The sequence below is a fragment of the Mastigoproctus giganteus genome, chromosome 7, assembly GCF_048544385.1.
Source record: "Mastigoproctus giganteus isolate SK-2022 chromosome 7, ASM4854438v1, whole genome shotgun sequence".
Classification (NCBI taxonomy): Eukaryota; Metazoa; Arthropoda; class Arachnida; order Uropygi; family Thelyphonidae; genus Mastigoproctus; species Mastigoproctus giganteus.
This window is the reverse complement of record NC_143581.1, coordinates 102,095,829-102,116,004: the sequence shown is the minus strand read 5'-3', so window position 1 is coordinate 102,116,004 and position 20,176 is coordinate 102,095,829. Positions and strand designations below refer to the sequence as shown.

Here is a 20,176-nt window from a genome sequence, read left to right as displayed (position 1 = left end):
CTGAGATTCTGTCAGAAAAAGTACATGGGGTTTGGCAGACTGCAAGTGGAAATGGACATGGCTGAGATTAGAACTGAGACCACGTATATTTGTGAAATGAATTAGGAAGTGCTTGGACGGTTTAGATCTTTTCGCAAATAAGCTTGCTCTATTAGTTTGACAATTCATGGTGTATTCAATAGTAAGAAAAAGTGGGTGGGACATACTGTATGAAGTAATGAAATTTTTGGATATGGCGTACACATGGTAAGAATATACCCAGATCCTTGACATAACGTGGCCTCGATAATGCTCCCCGCATACACACTACTCGGACTCGCTCCAGTCACTATCTGGCAGAGCAGAGGTAGCAAGATTATACACTAGCTGACCTGGAAGCCTCCTAGAGAGTTACCAATAGGTTTGGTCCGGCGTACTAATTAGCGGCCGGCCTGTGAACACCGTTTTAGAGCTGTACCCTCGAAATGTAAGGAATATTGGATCTCGGCACGACGTTCATCTTAACCTCAAAAATCATCAATCATACTGCATGATGGAAGAGATAGGGAAGGGTTGACTGGAACTTAGCTCTAGAGACTAAACATGGGTTCCACCACTTCAAGCATTTATATATGTGGAGAATTCCTTATCCCCACTCTTTGTCCCCTTTACCAGCCTAACCTTTTCTGTGGCACTATTACAGATCGCTTTTAGCTCTTTTAGGCTCCAGAATTTTTTATTGCTCTCTAACCTTTCCATGCTGTCTTTTTGTGCTCAAGTAATCTGGAAACTTCATTATTCATTCAACTTTGAATAATCCTTGTGGAGTATTTTTTTAATGGTAAATATGCATTTAAGGCTTCTGTGATTAATGTTTTAAAGGTATACCACAATTCAATTGCATTGCTCTCTGTGAGATATCTACCCAGTTAATAGAGGCCATGTAGCACCTTAAGGCATCGTAATTTTATCTTCTAAAATTAACCCATTCCTTTGCTTTTAAGTACTGCTACCTCTCTCTCTCTGTTCATCGTCCACCATAAAACTCTGTGATCACTTCCTGCTACTGGTTCCTGTACTGTCACAGCCCTATTATGTCATCTGGTTCATGGGTGATAATGAGGTCTAGAATATTATTTTCCCTAGTACTTTTCCTGATGTGTTGATACAAATAGCAATCTAGTTGATTTAAAAATTTTGTCCCACATGTCATATTTCTTTCCCATTTGTTCCAATCAATTAGAGGCAAATTAAAATCACCCATAATAAGACAATGTTTAATTGCCTATTCCATTTGCATGTAGAGGCTCTCATAATCTTCACAATCACCTGGACTGTAGATTACTTTCCCTCTCATTATACTTTTGCTTCCAACTATCTCACACCATACATATTCTATACTATCATGCAAAATATCTGAATCCGGGAAAGCTTTCATCGTGCTCAGGCTGCTTTTGATAAGAAGCATGATCCTATCAGCTCTTCTATTTGACCTATCCTTCCTAAATACGTTATACATACCGTACTGAAGCTCACCTTCCCCTATCTCCAGGTGGTACAACATTTCCATAAACCCTATTATGTTAGCGTTACTTGTTCTAACCAGCAGTTCAAATTCAATAATTTTATTGATGACACTTCTGACATTACTGTATAAACAATTAAGAGTTAATCTTCCTGTATAGGTAATTACCCTGACACACCCTTTAAATTTATTTAAGCTCGCTTCCCTGGCATTAGCTACCTGCTTATTTGAAATGTTTCTGCCCTCAGTACATCTGGATAATATGTTCTGTTATGGTAACAAACAAGAGCTCTCGAGGTATGTGCAAGATTTACTTTCACCAATATTATCAGATAAACGAGTATCTGTATTACCCTTGTCCCCCAAAACTAGCAGTTTCCCTGATACATTTAAACAAAGGTGGTATTACTGAGAAGGTAAAATACCTTTAAGGTATTTTCAATAACACTACCTTTGTTCAAATGAATCCCATCTGTATGAAACAGATTCCTCCTACAATTGATTGTCATATACGTTCATTTTTCTAATAAAAAAAAAATGGTTGTTTAATTTACAGTGCCCATCGCTGAAATTACCCAACCCAGAAAGAATGGATGGATTTACCTGAAAATTTACAGTCATGGCTGTGCTGTACATGGGAATAAATGATTGTCATATCAAGTTAAGTAGGATAATATAATGTCGAATAATATGTCAGTTACCACCTTGACAGAAATCTGCAAGTGCAATTTAAGATGTGTGTAAACATCAACAGGTAAACTAAATGGTTTACAAGTCTAAGAGTGTGCAATGCCTTTAACACAATGTAAGCTGATGTTATGTACAGCTGATCGACTTTGAAAGAGGCTGAATTTATGTGTTATCAGAAGGTAGATGGACAACAGGTAAAATTGCCATTCATGTTGGATGGTTTGGCAACAGGAAGGTAATCAGGTCACCAGAGTTCTGATGGCATCAAGGAAACATCAGAATGGGAGGATTGGCAGATCTGCAGACTAGCAACAGTAAATGTTGGTTGTAATCCATCAAATATCTTAATGTCACTCATCAAATATATCTGTGTTGGTGTCAGGAGCACAATCAGCAGGTAATTACAAAAAGTGGCCCTCTAATCTCTCTCTATCCCTTGTCTTGTCCCAGCTTGTATAAGGCCTTGAATGGGTTGAGCACGCTGAATTCTGATGGGATCCTTCCACTTGTTCAGATTATGAACCTAAGGGGGCATAAATTCAAATTAAGAAAAGACAGATGTAGAATAGATGTGCGGAAATTTGCCTATGCCGATTTACAATCTAATGCCAGCTCTAATGCCAACCCATCATTTTCATCATCAGGTGACCCAGGGAATGAGATGCCTGATGATAAGGATAGAATCATGTCATATTTAATAATAATTAAAGTTTCTGATAGCAGTGATAGCAGTACATGTTGCTGAACACACTGGAAACAGAGGTAATCCAGCTTGCATTGAGGAATGGTATAACTGGAATCATAGTGTGAGGGAGCCATCAATTACAACAGCTGTTTATCTCTGGTCATTAGTGATGGTATGTTGATGTCAAGACATTAGCTGGAATCATTACAAGACAAGTGCTTCTACACTTTCCGTACTCCATCTGAAAAAGCATTTTCTACCAGGGTAATGTCCACATATGGTTCTCATTCCCAATGGTGCCAATACGATGTGATGTGAGCATACCTCATTAGGTAGACCTGCACATTCATCAGATCTGTAACCTTGTTGACTTGCCACTGAATATGCATGGCACCACCACCACTGCCTGACTCATGGCATAAGTATAAGAAGAAAGTCTCAATGTTCACAAAGATAATATCAATCACCATTTTTCACATACCATAACATTTGTCTGTTTTTGTAGGTGGTACTTCACAGCAGTTTTATGAGGAAATACTGCTGAAATGCAACAAAACTTAATTCATTATCTATACTGATATCTACATTCAACTTATTTTGAGCACAAAGAATGAAAACGTCTTTTAGGTGGGGAAATTTCAATGAAAAGCAGTGTATTGTTCAAAATCAAACCTAAGAAAGAGAAACTCTGTGAGTCTATTGTCAGGTAAATGGGAAATATATTGTGCAAAAAGGATATGTGGAACAGGACCAGGGTATGTCTGCTTGTGTCAAAAACTGATGATATTGTCTTTTAAGGGCACAAAAGGTGATATTGTTGTACATCGAGTACTTGTGAAATTAATAAGTGCAGGTCAATGTTGAAAAAAAGTCATGAGCTAGTGTTGAATTTGAAAGTGTCTGTAATTCTGGCCAGATGCGATAGGAGGGAGAATGTGATGAGAGCCTTGTCAATCAATTCAGCCCTGGAGAGATTGTGCAAGGCTCATGGGGTAGAATTTTTTTTCAGCGTGGTATGTGCTTGCTAATAGGAGGGATTGCTTCTACAGGGATGGGATACACTTAAATAGAAAGGGTGCAAGAATATTTGTTGATGCTATTGAGGCAGTGTTAGGTGGATCAGAAAACTGCTAGCTTAAAGGGGATTCACAGACTAATAGATTAACAGTAGCCGAAGGCAGAGGTGAAAGTGATTCTTGCACTGCTTCTATTGGAATGAGAAGCAGCCTGAAAAGCAAGGTGCTAGGGATTTTAAGGACTGTTGGGAGTCATTATTGAACAAGTAAATACATGGGTTGTATTAGGGTAACTAAAAATAAGAACAGGTGCATATATACTTGCATGTACACCAATGCTAGGAGTATAGTAAATAACTTTGATGAATTTGAGGTGCTGGTCAAGACATCAAAGGGAGACATTGTTGGAATATCAGAAACGTGGTGTCACACAGATATAAGGAATGCAGAATTGGAACGAGGGGAGTACAATGTGTACAAGAAGGACAGACAGATAGGAAGGGAGGAGGGGTTATGCTGTTAGCTAAGAAACACTATCGCTAATACAGTGCATCCAGTTGACATTGGTGGACAGTGCAATGTGGAGTCAGTTTAATGTGACATAAGACATCCTTCCTCTATGCATTCCTTCCCATTCTTTTTCTTCCCACCAAATTTCTCCTTATATATGTAAGTGTTCCATTTTTTAACAGGTTAAAGCAAAATTGAGAGTAAGAGCGTGTCTTAGACCTAATTACTCTGATGAGTACAATGAACAAATTGTACAGAGAAATAAAGTGGAGCAGTAAACTAGATTATTTTATAATGGGGGATTTTAACTTCCCAGATATAGACTGGAATTTGTGGGCTGGTCACTCATACACTAGAAAAACTTTGTATATTTACTGGATGATGATTTCTACAGCATGCTCAAGACAGCCAGAGGAAGTAATACTCTTGAACAAATTATCAGCAGTCATTTTTCGTGCATTAAGCATCTGTGGACAAAGTAACCACTAGGTGGCAGTAATCACAGTGTACTGATGTGGAATTTACACAAAGAAGTAACTACCATAAGGGGTAAATGGAAAGTTTTTTTTATGGTGGTCTCAGACAGTTTAAATTCTATACAGTGGGACCAACTGATATTACCAACAGCAAATTCTAAATGGGAAACATTCATGGATGGAAGGCTTTCCATACCAACTAAGAAAAGTGTTCAAGGTTTAGGCCTAAATGGATGTCAGATGAACTAATGAGACTTGTGGCAGAGAAGAAAAATGCATGGTATAAACATAAATTATCAAGAGACACAGAATTCTATGGTAGACATAAGCCAGTCTGTAATCATGTAAAAAAGGTTAGGCAAGCGAAGGCAGATTATGAGAAATCTTTGGCAAAGGATGCAAAGAAAAACAGCAAAGACTTCTTTACTTGTGTAAATTCTAGACGGATGCAATGAATCAGAATTGGCCCACTTGATACTGATGGCTCGACTGTTGCTTATCCTGCTCAGGTAGCTGACAAAGTGAACGAATATCTTGCATCTACATTCACACACAAGGAAGTCTGTAGGGAAGTGGAAGCCAGAAGGTTATCAAATTCTAACAGGGAGCTAGCCAAAGGATTTTGTATCGAGACAGAGAGAGAGATGAGGAGGAGAAATTGTTGAAGTTAAATATAATCCCAGGGGACTCACATCTGGTGAGCATGGGCTTGGCCCACCCTTGGTCCTGAACTGGATATCATCTTTCTTCTTCTCCTTTTTGATGATTCCCTCCTACTTCTCTCTCTCTATGCTGGTGCAACATAGGCCTCAGGTTTCCTTGCACCATATGGGTAATAATAATAAGAAAGGCAACTGGGGTGGATGGGTTCTATCCAGCAGCAAAGGAAGTGAGGAAGCAGTTAGCCATAATTATGAGAGCATCTATGGACTCAGGAGAGGTCCCCATTCACTGGAATCCACAAAGGTGGATACGAGCAATTAAAGACCTGTTAGTTTAAGTTCTGATCCGGGAAAAATAATAGAGTCACTGGTTAAAGAAGCCCTGCAGGATTATCTAGAAAAGACTGCCACTATAGTTCAGACACAGCATGGGTCTATTAATTAGATTGGATACTATGTGGTCAGAAGGGAACTGGAAGCAAAAAATAATTCTGATATCATATACTTGGATTTTAGAGAAGCTTTTGATACTGTTGTACATGGAAGACTATCATACAAAATGGAGCAGTAAGGCATTAAGGGCAAATTGCTGCTATGGATAAAGAGATTGGCAAGTGGGAGAAGACAGAGCATAATAAATGGGCACTGCTCTTCATTGGCTAATGTTATTAGTGTAGCCCCTGGGGTTCGGTATTGGACCTATTGATGTTTTTTGTATTTATCAATGATATTGATGAAGGCATCAGGCTTACTGTCCAGTTTGGAGATGATACAGTTCGCAAGGGTTATTAATAACAGTAATGACAGTATGCTACTGCATACTGTCTTTACTGTTATTAACAACTGTCATTACTGGATCTAGAAAAGTTGATCAGATGGGCTTAGAGGTGGCAACTGAAGTTTTGACATTGACAAATTCAAAGCACTAACTAGTACTAAGCACTAACTAGTTAGACCATAACTAGTAGTAGTAACCCCAGAGTAATGTACCAACTTGGGCTTACGATATCAAGATCCTGGGATCCCAAATACAGGCTCCCAGTGATTTTTTTCTGTGATTCAAATAGCAGTATTGATAGAAAAATAGCAGTTTTTCGGTACTAATTTAAAAAATACTTGTTTATGGTTTATTCACATAAAGGTTATGCGAATAAAATCACATAAAAAGGTGATTTTATTCATATAAAAATTACCTTTTTATGTGATTTTATAATCACCAACCAAAATGATATTTATAAAAGTATTCTTTATAAAAGTATTCCTTTATAAAATTATAAAGGAATTTTCATGAAATTAGATTCTAAGGCTAGTTAGACCAGTTTACTGTTTTAAAAGCTTTTTTGAGTTGAGATATTGTATGCAGAAAGCGTTAATTGATTTAGACTGTAGTATTAATTTCCGTGAGGATGAATTTAATTTTTTTTCTGCGGCTATATTTACACTAATGCCTATAAAGTTAGCTGTAGCTGTAATTAACTGTAGCTAAAATTTATGGTGAAAACTCTTGGCAATCAAAATTCTGAAATAGCTGGAGAATTGCATACGGCATTGAAACTGCATATTTCAGAGGGATACAAATTTATCACAGCTTCTTCGGTATTTGCAAAGTGGGACACAATATGATAGCAAATTATTTTTAACACTGAGTAAAAATACCATAGTGAAAATTATACTTCGCTTAATAAAACATTTTTCAGAAAATGATGAACAGAATTCAACCCTAGAAGACCAACATGGAACAGAACATCAGTGTTCCGCAAATTCTTTCCAAAATAAGAAACTGCTTGATCTAATGAGATACAGTCATTAAAAGTATAAACTATAAAATATTTAAGGGCAAAAGCCTCATGCTACGAGATAGAATGACTAATGTATGGGTAAGTGTGAAAGCATCAATTAACGTAGCTATCTATCAAAGTAGTTTAGTTAAATTGACATCGTTTTGATTATATCTCATATTGTGAATAATACGAGAATACCATGGCAGCAAGAATACCATGTAGAATACCATGGCAGCAAGAATACCATGTAGAATACCATGGCAGCAAGTTGCCATGGTATTCTACTACCTTGAGTAAGTAACACTTCGCCAATGGAGAAGACTACTGTTACTTATTCTCGGTGGATACCACCACCCTGACAGCACTGTTTCAAAGCTTTTTGGCCCTTCATCAATGGGTGGGCATGTACCCTGGTGTTGTAATAGTGACAACCCAGCTATGAAGTATAACTGGGATGAAGAGCCAACAAGCTTTGAAACGGTGCCATCTGAAAAATACCATTAACATTCATTTTACTCAATCCTCACAATTCTTTAAACACCTCAATCAGATCTCTCCGCAGAACAGGTGCCTGGTCTCGAGATACTGCAATTTGCAGAAATGAAACCTTTCTAAGGAAGAGCACCCTTTTTTCCCCTTCACCAATCTGGCTGCCAATCTCTGCACCATTCCAGCATATCTCCATCCTTCTTAAAGTGAGGCCTTCAGATCTGTACAGTACTCAAGTTGCAGCCTAACCACAGCCTTATACAAAGGGATATTATCACTTCCTTATCCTTGCTAGCAAAGTTTCTGTATATCATTTACAAAACCCCAATAGCTGTCCTGGCAGCATGTCTGCACTGCTGAGAAAATTTTATGTCTGACTGCACAATTACCCCCAAGTCTTTTTCATTCTTCACTACCTTGAGTGCAGTATTTAAGCTATCAACTTCCACAATGACAGATGTCAATCTGTTATTGTGGAAGTTTGTTCCAGCAATTGACTACTCGCTGGGTACAGGCTAATTTCCACACACCTATTCTACAACTGCTATTCCTCAATTTGAATTTATGCCCACCACAATGGTCTGCTCACCTGCTCAACCCATTCAAAGATTATACACCTCAATCAGATCACCTCGCGGGTGCCTAGCCTCCACACACACTGCAATTTGCAGAACCTAAGCCTTTCTTGGTAAGACGATCCCTTTGTTCCCCTCACCTTTTCTTCTTTTAAAAATGGTAGATTATATGAGTGAGGCATAGCAGCTGAGAAGTTCAACTTCATTCTGCTTGTGCTTTAAGAGTTTGGAAACCTGTACCACAGGTTATGATCAAGATTTCCCCAGGCTGCATGCCTGTGCAGGAACACACTTACTTTAGAAGTGATAATACTAAAATATTACTGGAGTGCAGCAAAACATGCTGCACTCTGATCCCAGCCTACCAGAGACTGTGCTGGTTCTTTCAGGAAAACCTGAAAGAACCAGCACAAACAATTAAAAGAAATTATTTTTCTAGGAAAATTTACCTACTAATCCTCACTGATAACAGTTCTTCTTGCTATCATTAAATGATGTATGGAAGTTATAAGGATTATTTTCAGAACTATTTTATAAACTATAGAGTTCACTCTGTAGTTCCTAAAATTTGTTAAAATGTCAAGAATGGTTTAAAGCACTAATTTTATATTTGTAAAAATAAATTTAATTTAATAACTTGATTAAATCATTTATTTTCCAATTCACACATAAAAATCATAAACACATAATAAGAATCATCAATTATTTTTGTATGTTGACCAAGAATGCCAAGAAAAGCAGTAAATACTTCTATGCCTATATTATCAGTAGATGGAAGGGATTTAATCACACTGAGCCATTTGATGTCAATGGGTTAACTGCTGATGACCCCACTCAGGTTGCTGACAAACTGAATAGATATTTTGCATCTACCTTCACACATGAGGAATTCTTTACAGGAAAGGAATATTAGAAGTTTATCAAACTCTAATGGACAGCAAAATGACTGTGATAACTGAAAGGAAAGTAGAAGAGAAATTGTTGAAGCTGAACATAAAAAAGGCACTTGGAGTGGATGGGATCTATCCAATCATATCAAGAGAGGTAAGCAAATTCTTAGCCATAATTATCAGAACATCCGTGGATTCACGGAAGGTTCCTATGGACTAGAGATTTGTGAATATATCCCCAATTCATAAAGGGGGATCAAAAGGTAACATGAGTAATTACAGACTTGTTAGCTTAACATCTGTTCCAGTAAAAATAATGTAGTCACTCATTAAAGACGTAATGCAGAACCATCTGAACAGGAATGCAATTATACTGCGCCCACAGCATGGATTTGTTAAGAAGTGGTCTTGTCTAACCAATCTGATATATTACCAAGATGCAGTGACCAAGGAACTGGATGCAAAAAATAATTTTGATATCATATACTTGAATTTCAGAAAGGCTTATGATACTGTTGTACATATAAGACTGCTGTATAAACTGGAGCAATGTGACATTAAGGGCAGGTTAATGATATGGATAAAGGGATGTTTAAGTGGAAGATGACAGAGAGTGGTTATCAATGGGCACTACTCTTTGTGGACTAATGTTATCAGTGGAGCACTGAATGTGCTGGAATGGGCCCAGCACTGAATGTGTTGGAACTCCAGCACATTCAGTGCTGGGCCCATTGTTATTTTCAATATTTACTAATGATATTGATGAAGGTATATTAGGATTAATATCAAAGTTTGCAGCTGATACAAAGGTTGTCAGGGTGGTTAATGACAGTAATGACGATATGCTACTGCAAAAAGGTTTAGAAAAATGAAGTCAATGGGCTGAGAAATGGCAGTTGAAGTTTAATATTGGCAAATGCAAGAAACATATGGGTAGTATAAAGGTCTGGAGGCCTAAACTTTAGGAAGGATGAAGATCTATTGGAATGGGTGCAGAAAAGGACAACCAGATTGGAGAAGAGAACAAAAGGGTGCTATTACCATTGTCTGGAATCTAGGTACCTGCAGGGTGATTTGATTGAGGTGTTTAAGGCCTTGAATGGATTGAATAAGCTGAATGTGAATGGCATTCTTCCTATTGCTAAGACTGCACATGAAGGGGCATAAATTTAAGTTGGGGAAGGATGGTTGCAGGATAGATGTACAGAAATTTGCCTTCAGCTAGCAAGTGGTTGATTGTTGGAATAAGTTTCCAACTATTGTGGATGTGGATTGTTTGAATAAATTCAAGGAAGAACTAGACAAATTCTTGGGGAGGGGATAAATAAGGGTGAGGTGTATGTGCGTGCGTGTTTTTTTGGGTAAAGCTATATTATAAGTTTTCTTTCTGGCATCATTTGCCACTACTACTAACAGCCAAGGAATCATGCAAAATTTCTGAGATTTCCTCTTAAGATGTCTCACACTTTCCAGTGAAAGACTCTAAAATTGTATGCTAGGATACTTGTCATTCAGCATATGAATTCATTTCCAAACTAAACCAAACCCAGCATTCTTAGTGTGGACATTAACATGATGAAAGAATTTTTATTTGCCTTTCCTCCAAATCTATCTTACTTCACCTAAAGTGCTTTGATAGACAACTAGTTTGATAGGCAGTAGTTGCAACTAACCAAGTAAATAAATAGCAATTGTCAGTGACAATTGATATTTATCTACTTGATTAGTTGCAATTTATTCCCATTAAGTTTCTTAAAAATTCTATAACTTGTTGTCCTGTGTGTGAACATGATCAAAAAATATTTTGCCATTTTCCGAATCTGTTTTTTGTTTCAGCTTTAGTTTTTATTTATTTATTTTTATTAAACATGAAGATATGAATATGTTCATGTTTAATAAACATGAGCATACTCATATTCCTTACTGTCAAGGGCACCATCAAGACCCATATTATCTCCGCCTATGCACCAACTGAGACTAGCCTGGACCCGACCAAGAATGACTTCTACAACCAGCTCCAACATACGCTGGATTCAATTCCACAGACAGAAGTGATCATCCTCGCAGGGGACTTTAATGCCCACATTGGCGGGGACAGATCTGGTTGGAAAACAACAATGGGCAAGTTTGGCCATGGGAAGATCAATGACAATGGACTACGTTTGTTGTCCTTTGCCGCATCTAACAACCTGATCATCGGAAACAGTCAGTTCCAGCACTCTCAAAAACATCAACTTACATGGCGAAATCCATCTGGCAAGGACTCAGCAATCCTGGACTACATTCTGATCAACGCCCGATTTCGCTCATCACTCATGGATGTTCGTGCCATGAGGGGACCTGATTGCGGATCTGATCACTACCTCATCCGGATTAAGGTGCAGCTCAAATTACGGCATGCAAAAAGGTCATCTCGGTCAGCCAAGCTGGACTGGAGGCAGCTAATGAATACTGCCAACAAAGGGGCATATCAGATCGCCCTATCCAACCGCTTCGAGATGCTAGCCGTGCCCGAGGATATAAATGAAGAAGAAAAGCAGATCTCTGATGCCATCCTGGAATGTGCCAAGCCCCTATGTCCACCTGCCCGACGTCGAACGCAACCATGGATATCAGACGAGTGCCTCGACCTCGTGGACAAACGGAAGCAGGCAAAGTTGGTCGACTTTGAACGGTACCAGCAGCTAAACCGAGAAGTCCGACAGAGGATGACAGCGGAAAGAGAAGCATACTGGAACCAAGTGGCAGACGATCTTGAAGTGGCGGCATCCAAGAACGAGTACTGCACTCTCTACCGCACCCTCAGATGTCTGAGTGGAAAGACCAAATTGACTAGTGACAACATCAAGAATGCTGATGGGACCTTCGTGCGATCACCGTCCGAACGCTTGCAGTGGTGGAGTGAATTCTTCAAAGCATTGTATAATCACGACCCACCTCTGGGACCGCCAGAAGCCGCACTATCGATTGATCCCCCTGAAGTCTCCATGGTCGATGTCGAGCCTACAGTAGAAGAAGTGAAAGCAGCCATACAATCCCTAAAGAATGGCAGGGCACCAGGAGTGGACCAAGTCACCACAGAAGCAATCAAAGCTGGGGGAGATGTACTGCTTCGCCGACTACACTCACTGCTCAAAACCATCTGGTGCACTGAACAAATTCTGCTAACATGGAGGAAAGCCATTATCGTACCGATCCACAAGAAAGGTGATAACCGGGACAGCAAGAACTACCGTGGCATCAGCCTCCTTTCCATCATCGGAAAGGTCTTTATGAAGATCATCCAGTCAAGGCTGCAAAAACATCGCGAGCAAACCAGTCGAGAAGAACAGGCGGGATTTAGACCCGGTCGAGGATGCTGTGATCAAATCTTTGCCATCCGTCAGCTGATGGAGGAGAGGATCCGGTGTGGACAGCGAACCGTCATTGTTTTCATTGACTTTAAGTCTGCTTTCGACTGTGTCCATCGGCCTGCCTTATGGAAACTACTAGAGGTCGAACATGTACCTCGAAAAGTCATCACACTCCTCCAAACTGCATACAATGGTTTAACCAGCCAGGTGCGCATCCAGAATGATTTATCTGAGGAATTTACCATCCAAACTGGAGTCCGCCAAGGGGATGTAGCCTCCCCGTTGCTTTTCAACATCGTGGTCAACGCCATTATGAGGCAAGCATTCAGAAACAGACGGGGCATACAATATGACAAGGATCACTATGTGACTGACCTGATGTTTGCCGATGATAGTGCTATCTTTGCTGGTAACGACTCTGAAGCCACGGACATCCTCTACGACATTGCCCGCATTGCCCGGCCATACGGTTTGAAGATCAATGCTGATAAGACAAAGGCCCTGACAACAGATGGGTCGCAAGCCACCATCTATCTCGAAGGCGTCCAGATCGAGCAAGTGCAGGACTTTAAAAACCTTGGGTCGCTGGTCCAGGAGAAGAAAGTTGCATCCACCATGGAAATCCACAGCAGAATTGGACAGGCGGCCACTGCGTTCGCCTCGCTCAAATGGTGTCTGTGGAAGAGGACCAACATTTCCTCAAAGACTAAAATCCGACTCTTCCGGACTTTGATCCTGCCCATTCTCCTTTACGGATCAGAAACATGGATTTGTCTCAAGCTAGATTTAAACAAACTTGAGGTATTCCAAATGCGATGCCTGCGGCAGATTTCGGGCATCTCACTTCGTGACCGCATCACTAATGATACCATCCGCGCCAGATGCCAACAGCAACCAACCATTGCCGACCAAATCCAGAAGCGAAGGCTTAGATGGTTTGGTCACGTATGTAGAATGGGCACGAACAGAATACCATCCACACTCCTTTGGAGACAACGACCCACCCAATGGAGCATCCAACGGACCGTGCCTAGGAAAACGTGGGACAAGCAAGTGGAAAATGACTTGAAGAGCCGACGTCTTGACCTTAACCAGGCCAGGACTGACGCCATGGATCGTAAAGTATGGAAGAACATCACAGAGCAAGTCCGAAACCCTGCGGCACCTACAGCAGCATACTGGTTGCGTGGCCAACCGCCTCCCCCAGCTGCCAGCTAAGGACCAAGAAGAAGAAGAAGAAGAAACATGAACAGCAAATACATTTTCAAGATACAAAAAAATATTTACATCCTACAGACAATTATAATAACATTTTATGATACATTCTTATCTTGAACAGAAATAACACATTCACTGAAAAGTTGAGTTTCAAATAAAGGATGAAATTTTAAGGTGCATAGGATAATAAAGGATTTGCTCAGATTGTGTCAGAATACTGACACAATCTGAGCAAAAATTAAGAATGTGAGGGTGAGAAACTGGCATATGAGAGAGAGAGAGAGAGAGAGAGAGAGAGAGACTGTCCATTTGGAGAAGAGACCATTGCAAATTGTGATTTGAGGTACCCAGAGGACCATTAAAATTAAGGTATACTTTAATGGTTGTTGGCGAGGAGATCAAAGGTATCGCATATGTCTACTACTAATGATGTGAGATACATCATTAGTAGTAGGGGTAGTAACAAATGATGCATGGAAGCAAGCTTATTAGGGGGGAAAAAAATTAAATAAAAAAAAAAAGAGAGAAACACTTCCCACCATTACCTGTCTGCCCAACTCTATTAATTCATCCACTTCATTATTCAGATGATCTATTTCCACAACACCAGATGGAAGTTTGTTCTAAGAATCAACTACCCACTCCCTGAAAGAAAATTGCATTCATCTATCCCGCACTATCATCCTCAATTTACATTTAAGTCCACCTAATGTGTGTTATCTGATCAAGAGTAAAGATAACATCAATTAGCATATTCAATCCATATAAGGCCTTAAATGCCATCAATTAGCACATCCAATCCTTATATACATCAATTAGATCTTCTTGCAAGTGTCTGGTTGAAGATGGTACAATTTGCAGAACTAAAGTCTTTAAGAGTCATTTGCCCCTGCGCCTCCATAGCCAGGTGGGAAGGAGAAGCAGTGCATAGCACACGCTTCTTGATTGGACGGGGGTTAGAGCCCATCATCACCAAATACGGAGGATGCAGAAAGGTCAGGGAATGACCACCGCATATTCCCGGAGCAATATGGCCTTAGTTGCTAATGCTCCTAAAAACCAAATAACAACATTTGCTCCTCTCATTAACCTTGTTGCTCTTCTCTGCATCTGTTCCAACAGATCCTTCCTAATATGAGGCTTCCAGGCTTGTATGTGGTACTCATCAAGATGTAGTACTAACCACTACCTAATACAATGGGATAATCAACTCCTTATTCCTGCTAGCAAAATTTCTGCATATCCCTGACAAAACACCCATTGGCTCTCTTAGCAGTCTACACTATCAGAGAACTGCATGGCTCACTGCAAATTATCCCCAGATCTTTTTCATTCTCCACAACCCTGAATGTGGTACCACACAGTTGGTATGTTATTCTGGGATTACTGCTACCCATATGACATATGCAGTACTTTGCATTTGTCAATGTTAAACTTCAATTGCCACTTCTCAGCCTATCTGCCTAATTTTTCTAGATCAGATACTGATGCAGTATGGACAACTTGTTTATACCGTAAAACACCTTGTTTATACCGTAAAAGTACTTTTCTTCTACTTTACTGCTTTCTTCAACTGTAAAAGTACTTTTCTTCTACTTTACTGCTTTCTTCAACTGTAAAAGTACTTTTCTTCTACTGTTATGGACAAGTATAGAAACACAGTTCCTTATACATGGTTAGGTGTAGTCTCTCCTGATGAAATACCTAACCATGTATCAATATTTACTTCCGCAGACATCAGCCTTTGCATTTTTGCCTTCCCTGTATTTGACCCATAACTAAATTTTCACACCAATTTCTGATGACAGCTTTACCACCTTTATTTCATTTTACTTTATTTTGCTTAATCATTTGGTATTAATAATTTTACTTTACAGTTCCTTCACCTCCAAATTGGCTTTGCAATTCAGCCAATAATTTTCTTAATTCATCATAACTTTTAGGATATTAACATTCTTTCGCCTTTTTCAATCTACATTACTTCTTTTTTCTATTTACTTCTGTTACTTCTTTTTTCATTACTTCTGTTAGTTAGTATTGATTAATATTAATTAAAGTTAAATAAATATAATTATAACTAACTTCATTAGATAGTATATAATTTGAACACCACCACAGACCCCTAGGAATAGGTTAGACTAAAAACGCTAACTAAATCTCCTGTTCAGTATACACCTTAATACCCTATAGAAAATAGATACCAAAAATTTAAGTAATCTAAGCAATCAAACTAAAATATATAAATATATATATACTCGAGTTGAATATATACACAACATTTAGATAAAAATATATACTGGGTGGTTATAAAATAAGTTTCCCTATTCAGGAGACTGTAGTGTCAAAACGATTAGAGTTAGCACTGTGAAAATTGGTGGGTATGTCATTTAGGGTATGAGGAAGCGATTTGTAGAAGAAAAAAAAATTAGTTAAAATTTCTGCCATCAGGGGAAAAACGGTGCTGACAAATGACATCCTGTTAGATAAAAGCAGAAAGGCCAACACAACCATCAATAACACTGTTCAACAAAAAAATTTTGAATTTGTCTCCTTTCTTAAAATAGGCAAACTTGACTAAATTTTGGTTTGAGAAAAACAAATACGACTTCAGAAATTTGTTATTAGTTCTAGTTTTTGAGATACAGTACTTTCGCTATTGTCTAAGAATATAGTAATTTCGGTAGCAGTCGGAGTGAAAAGTAATATTAAACAATGTCATATTTTCATTTTCATGATACAAAATAAATCACAGTAGTTTTTAATTCAAACATAAAGAAAAACAAGAACACAAAAAAACTGCACAGGAACCGAAAGTGCTTTCTCAAAATGTGGCCTATTCAATACTGGTTCAATTGTTGATGATCCTGCATCCTAATCGGGTTGATGAAAAGCTGAATAAGTATTTTGCATCTGATGAATTCTCTAGGGGAGTGGAAGAGAAAGTTGAAGAGAAATTTCTGAAGTCAAATGTAAGAAAGGCACCTGGGGTGGATGAGATCCATCCAATTATATTAAGCGAGTCAGCAAAGAAGGCAGGGCTGCCACAAGTGGGTAGGCAAAGTACGCATCACCTAAGGTGCCAAATTTATTTTTTTTTGACATTGCTTTCTGATTGGTTAAGGTTTATCAGTATTCAACATTTAGGGCAACAAATTTTATTTCATCTACTAGCAGCATGTAGGGTAGAGCTGCTATCAAAAGGAAGTAGGCAAACTCGCAGCCAATAATTATGAGAGCAGCTTTGGATTCAGGAGAAGTGGACTGGAGATGTGTGAATGTATTTCCAATTCACAAAGGGAGATCGAAGAGTGACACGAGTAATTACAGATCTATTAGCTTAACTTCTGTTTGCAGGAAAATAATGGAGTCACTGCTTAAAAGGTAATGCAGGATTATCTAGACAGGAGTGCACTTAAAAATAAATCACAGCACTGGTTTGTCAAGTGGTGACCTTGTATGACCAATTTGAACTGCATGTAAAAAATGATTTTGACATCATATGCTTGGACTACAAGGAAAGCTTTTGATACTATTGCATACAATAAGACTGCTGTATCAATTGGAACAGTGTGGCATTAAAGGAAAGTTACTGCTATGGATAAATGGATAGTTTAGTGGGAGAAGACAGAGCTGTTATCAATGAACACTGCTCTTTGTGGACTAATGTGCCATTGGAGTATTCCAGGGTTGTTTGGTGCTGGACTCTGTTGTTTTCTGTATTTATTAATGATATTGATGAAGGTATATCAGACTTAATGTCTAAGTTTTTTTTCTGACGATACAAAGTTAGCAGATGGTTAATGTAAGTAATGCTGGTATGCTACTGCAACTAGGTCTAGAAATATTTGGGCTGAGAAAGGGCAATTGGGGTTTAACTTGGATAAATGCAAAGTACTGCACATGGGAAACAGTAATCCCAGATCAACATACCAACAGTGCAGTAATAAACTTGGGGTAATGGAAAATGAAAGACATCTGGCAATGATTGTGTAGTACATATGAAGTTCTCTCAGCAGTGCAGACAAGTTGCCAAAGCAGCACATGGGGTTTTGTCAATGATATACAGGAATTCTGTTTGCAGGCATAAGGAGGTGATTATTCCATTGTACAAGGCAATATTCAGGCTGCATCTTGAGTACTGCATACAGGTCTGGAGGCCTCATTTTTGGAAGGATGTTATTATTTGTTATTTTGGTTTTTAGGAGCATTAGCAACTAAGACCATATTATTCCGAAGATATGCGGTGGCCATTCCCTGACCTTTCCGCATCCTCCGTATTTGGTGGTGACGGGCTCGAACCCCGGTCTAATCAAGAAGCGTGTGTTTTTTTTTTTTTTGGAAGGATGTAGAGTTGCTGGAGCAGGTACAGAGGTGGGCAACGAGACTGGTGAAGGGAACTAAGGAGTGCTCTCACCAAGGAAGGCTTCAATTCTGCAAATTGCAGCATTTGCACACTAGGCAGCTGCAAGGTAATCTGATTGAGGTGATTAAGGCTTTGAATGGATTGAGCAGGTTCAATGCTGATTGGATTCTTCCTCTTGCTCAGACTATACACACATGGGGAGGCACAAATTCGAATTGAGGAAAGATGGTTGCAGAACAAATGTTCAGAAGTTTGCTTTTAGCCAGTGGATGGTTGATTGGTGGAACAGACTTCTATCTGATGTTGTGGAAGTGGATAGCTTGAATAAATACAACAAAGAACTAGACAAATTTTTGTAGGGGATTGAGAAGTGAAATAGAAATTTTTTTTTTTTTTTTTTTTTTCACTGATGCTGTTTAAACTTGCTTTCTTGCCTTTTTGTCACTACTTACACTAAATTTGCAAGGAAATTTGCTGGATCTGCTTGAAAACATTAAAGTGTTTATTTGACTTGACATTTCTTCTGTTTCAACTTATGTCAACAACTTAACACACATTCAGATGATATGCCCAAAATGCTGGCACCGAACTGGCACTCATTTAATCACTCATCAACAGATCATTCATACGATCAGTGACTTCTGGAGTGATGGATATGTTTCAAGTCTTTCACATCCAGGCTCTCCCTTCATTTAAATTCTGCTGTCCACTTCTTAATCATAGAATTGGAAGGGACATCCTCCCCCACCCCATATTCTCATGAATTGCCTTTGGTGTTATTCCCTCTTTTCCCAAATATTGGATGACTGTACAGTGACTGATTTTGTCCATCTTTCCTGATTCACATAACATTGTTGACTTCAGGACCTGTAATTAAAAAAAAAATCATTACTGAAACTGCATGAAACTTGGTGAGTTGCTATTTGAAGTGTTATAGATTAAATACAGAATATTTTATACTGTACCACTACCTTTTCATACTCAGGCCACAAACTTTTCAAACACTTCTTGTATAGTACTTTTTAGTTCTTATTCACATGTTGTGGGGCTAATCTATGCTATTTGCATTTGTAATTTAACTTGTATTATTTAATATATATATATATATATATATATATATATATATATATATATTAAGCAGAAATATGTTTTTATGTGCATTTTTGAGATCTCACACCCTTACTGAATTTATAAACTAGATAATGGAAATTTATGTAATTTATTTAACCTTCTGAGCATAATTAATAAACTTTAATTTTATATGGAAAGTATAAATTTTTAACTTTTCAAATTTCTTAATAAAAAATTAAAAATTTCATATAATTATTGATGCAACCCATTAACAAAAGGTCACACATACTCTAAGTATAATTCAAGAAAACTTTTTAGAAATACAGTACAGCATTGATAATCCGAACTAATTGGGCTCAGGGGTAGTTCGGACTTCTGGTTTGTTCAGATTTTTAACTTATCAAAAATACTGTTCTCAGACAAAAAAAAAAAATATATATATATATAATAAATAAATAAATAAATATAAAAAAATAAAATAAAATAAATTTAGAAATAAAAACACTAAGTTTTTTTTTTTTTTTTTTAGTTGTTGGTGCATTGGCTTCTGTGGCCATAATGCACTTCCCAAAGGTTTTGCATTTTTACTCTGCTCCAAGTCCGAAGTGGGATTCGAACCCGCGACCTTTGGGTCACCAGGCAGGCACTTTACCCACCTGGCTAGCCCGGTTGGCACACTAAATTGTACTTACGTATTTTTATTAATAGGTAACAAAAGAAATGGAACTTTCAGTGACAATAACATATCTATAAGCCTTTAATGAAAATAATTACTTAATTTTTGCTATGCCATTTTTTAACTTTGTTTCTTCTGTCAGATCTCTCTCTTTTCAGCAAGAGTATGTGAGAGTTGGATAGCATTCAGTTTGTTGATCATTTGTTAATTTTCACGT

General features: G+C 38.3%; 1 protein-coding gene across 5 annotated transcripts in view; it reads right to left on the bottom strand.

The window, feature by feature from the left end:
- Marf1 (meiosis regulator and mRNA stability factor 1-like protein) overlaps nt 1-20,176 on the bottom strand; it is a 1,146,796-nt gene that overhangs the window by 504,132 nt on the left and 622,488 nt on the right. The window lies entirely within an intron of this gene.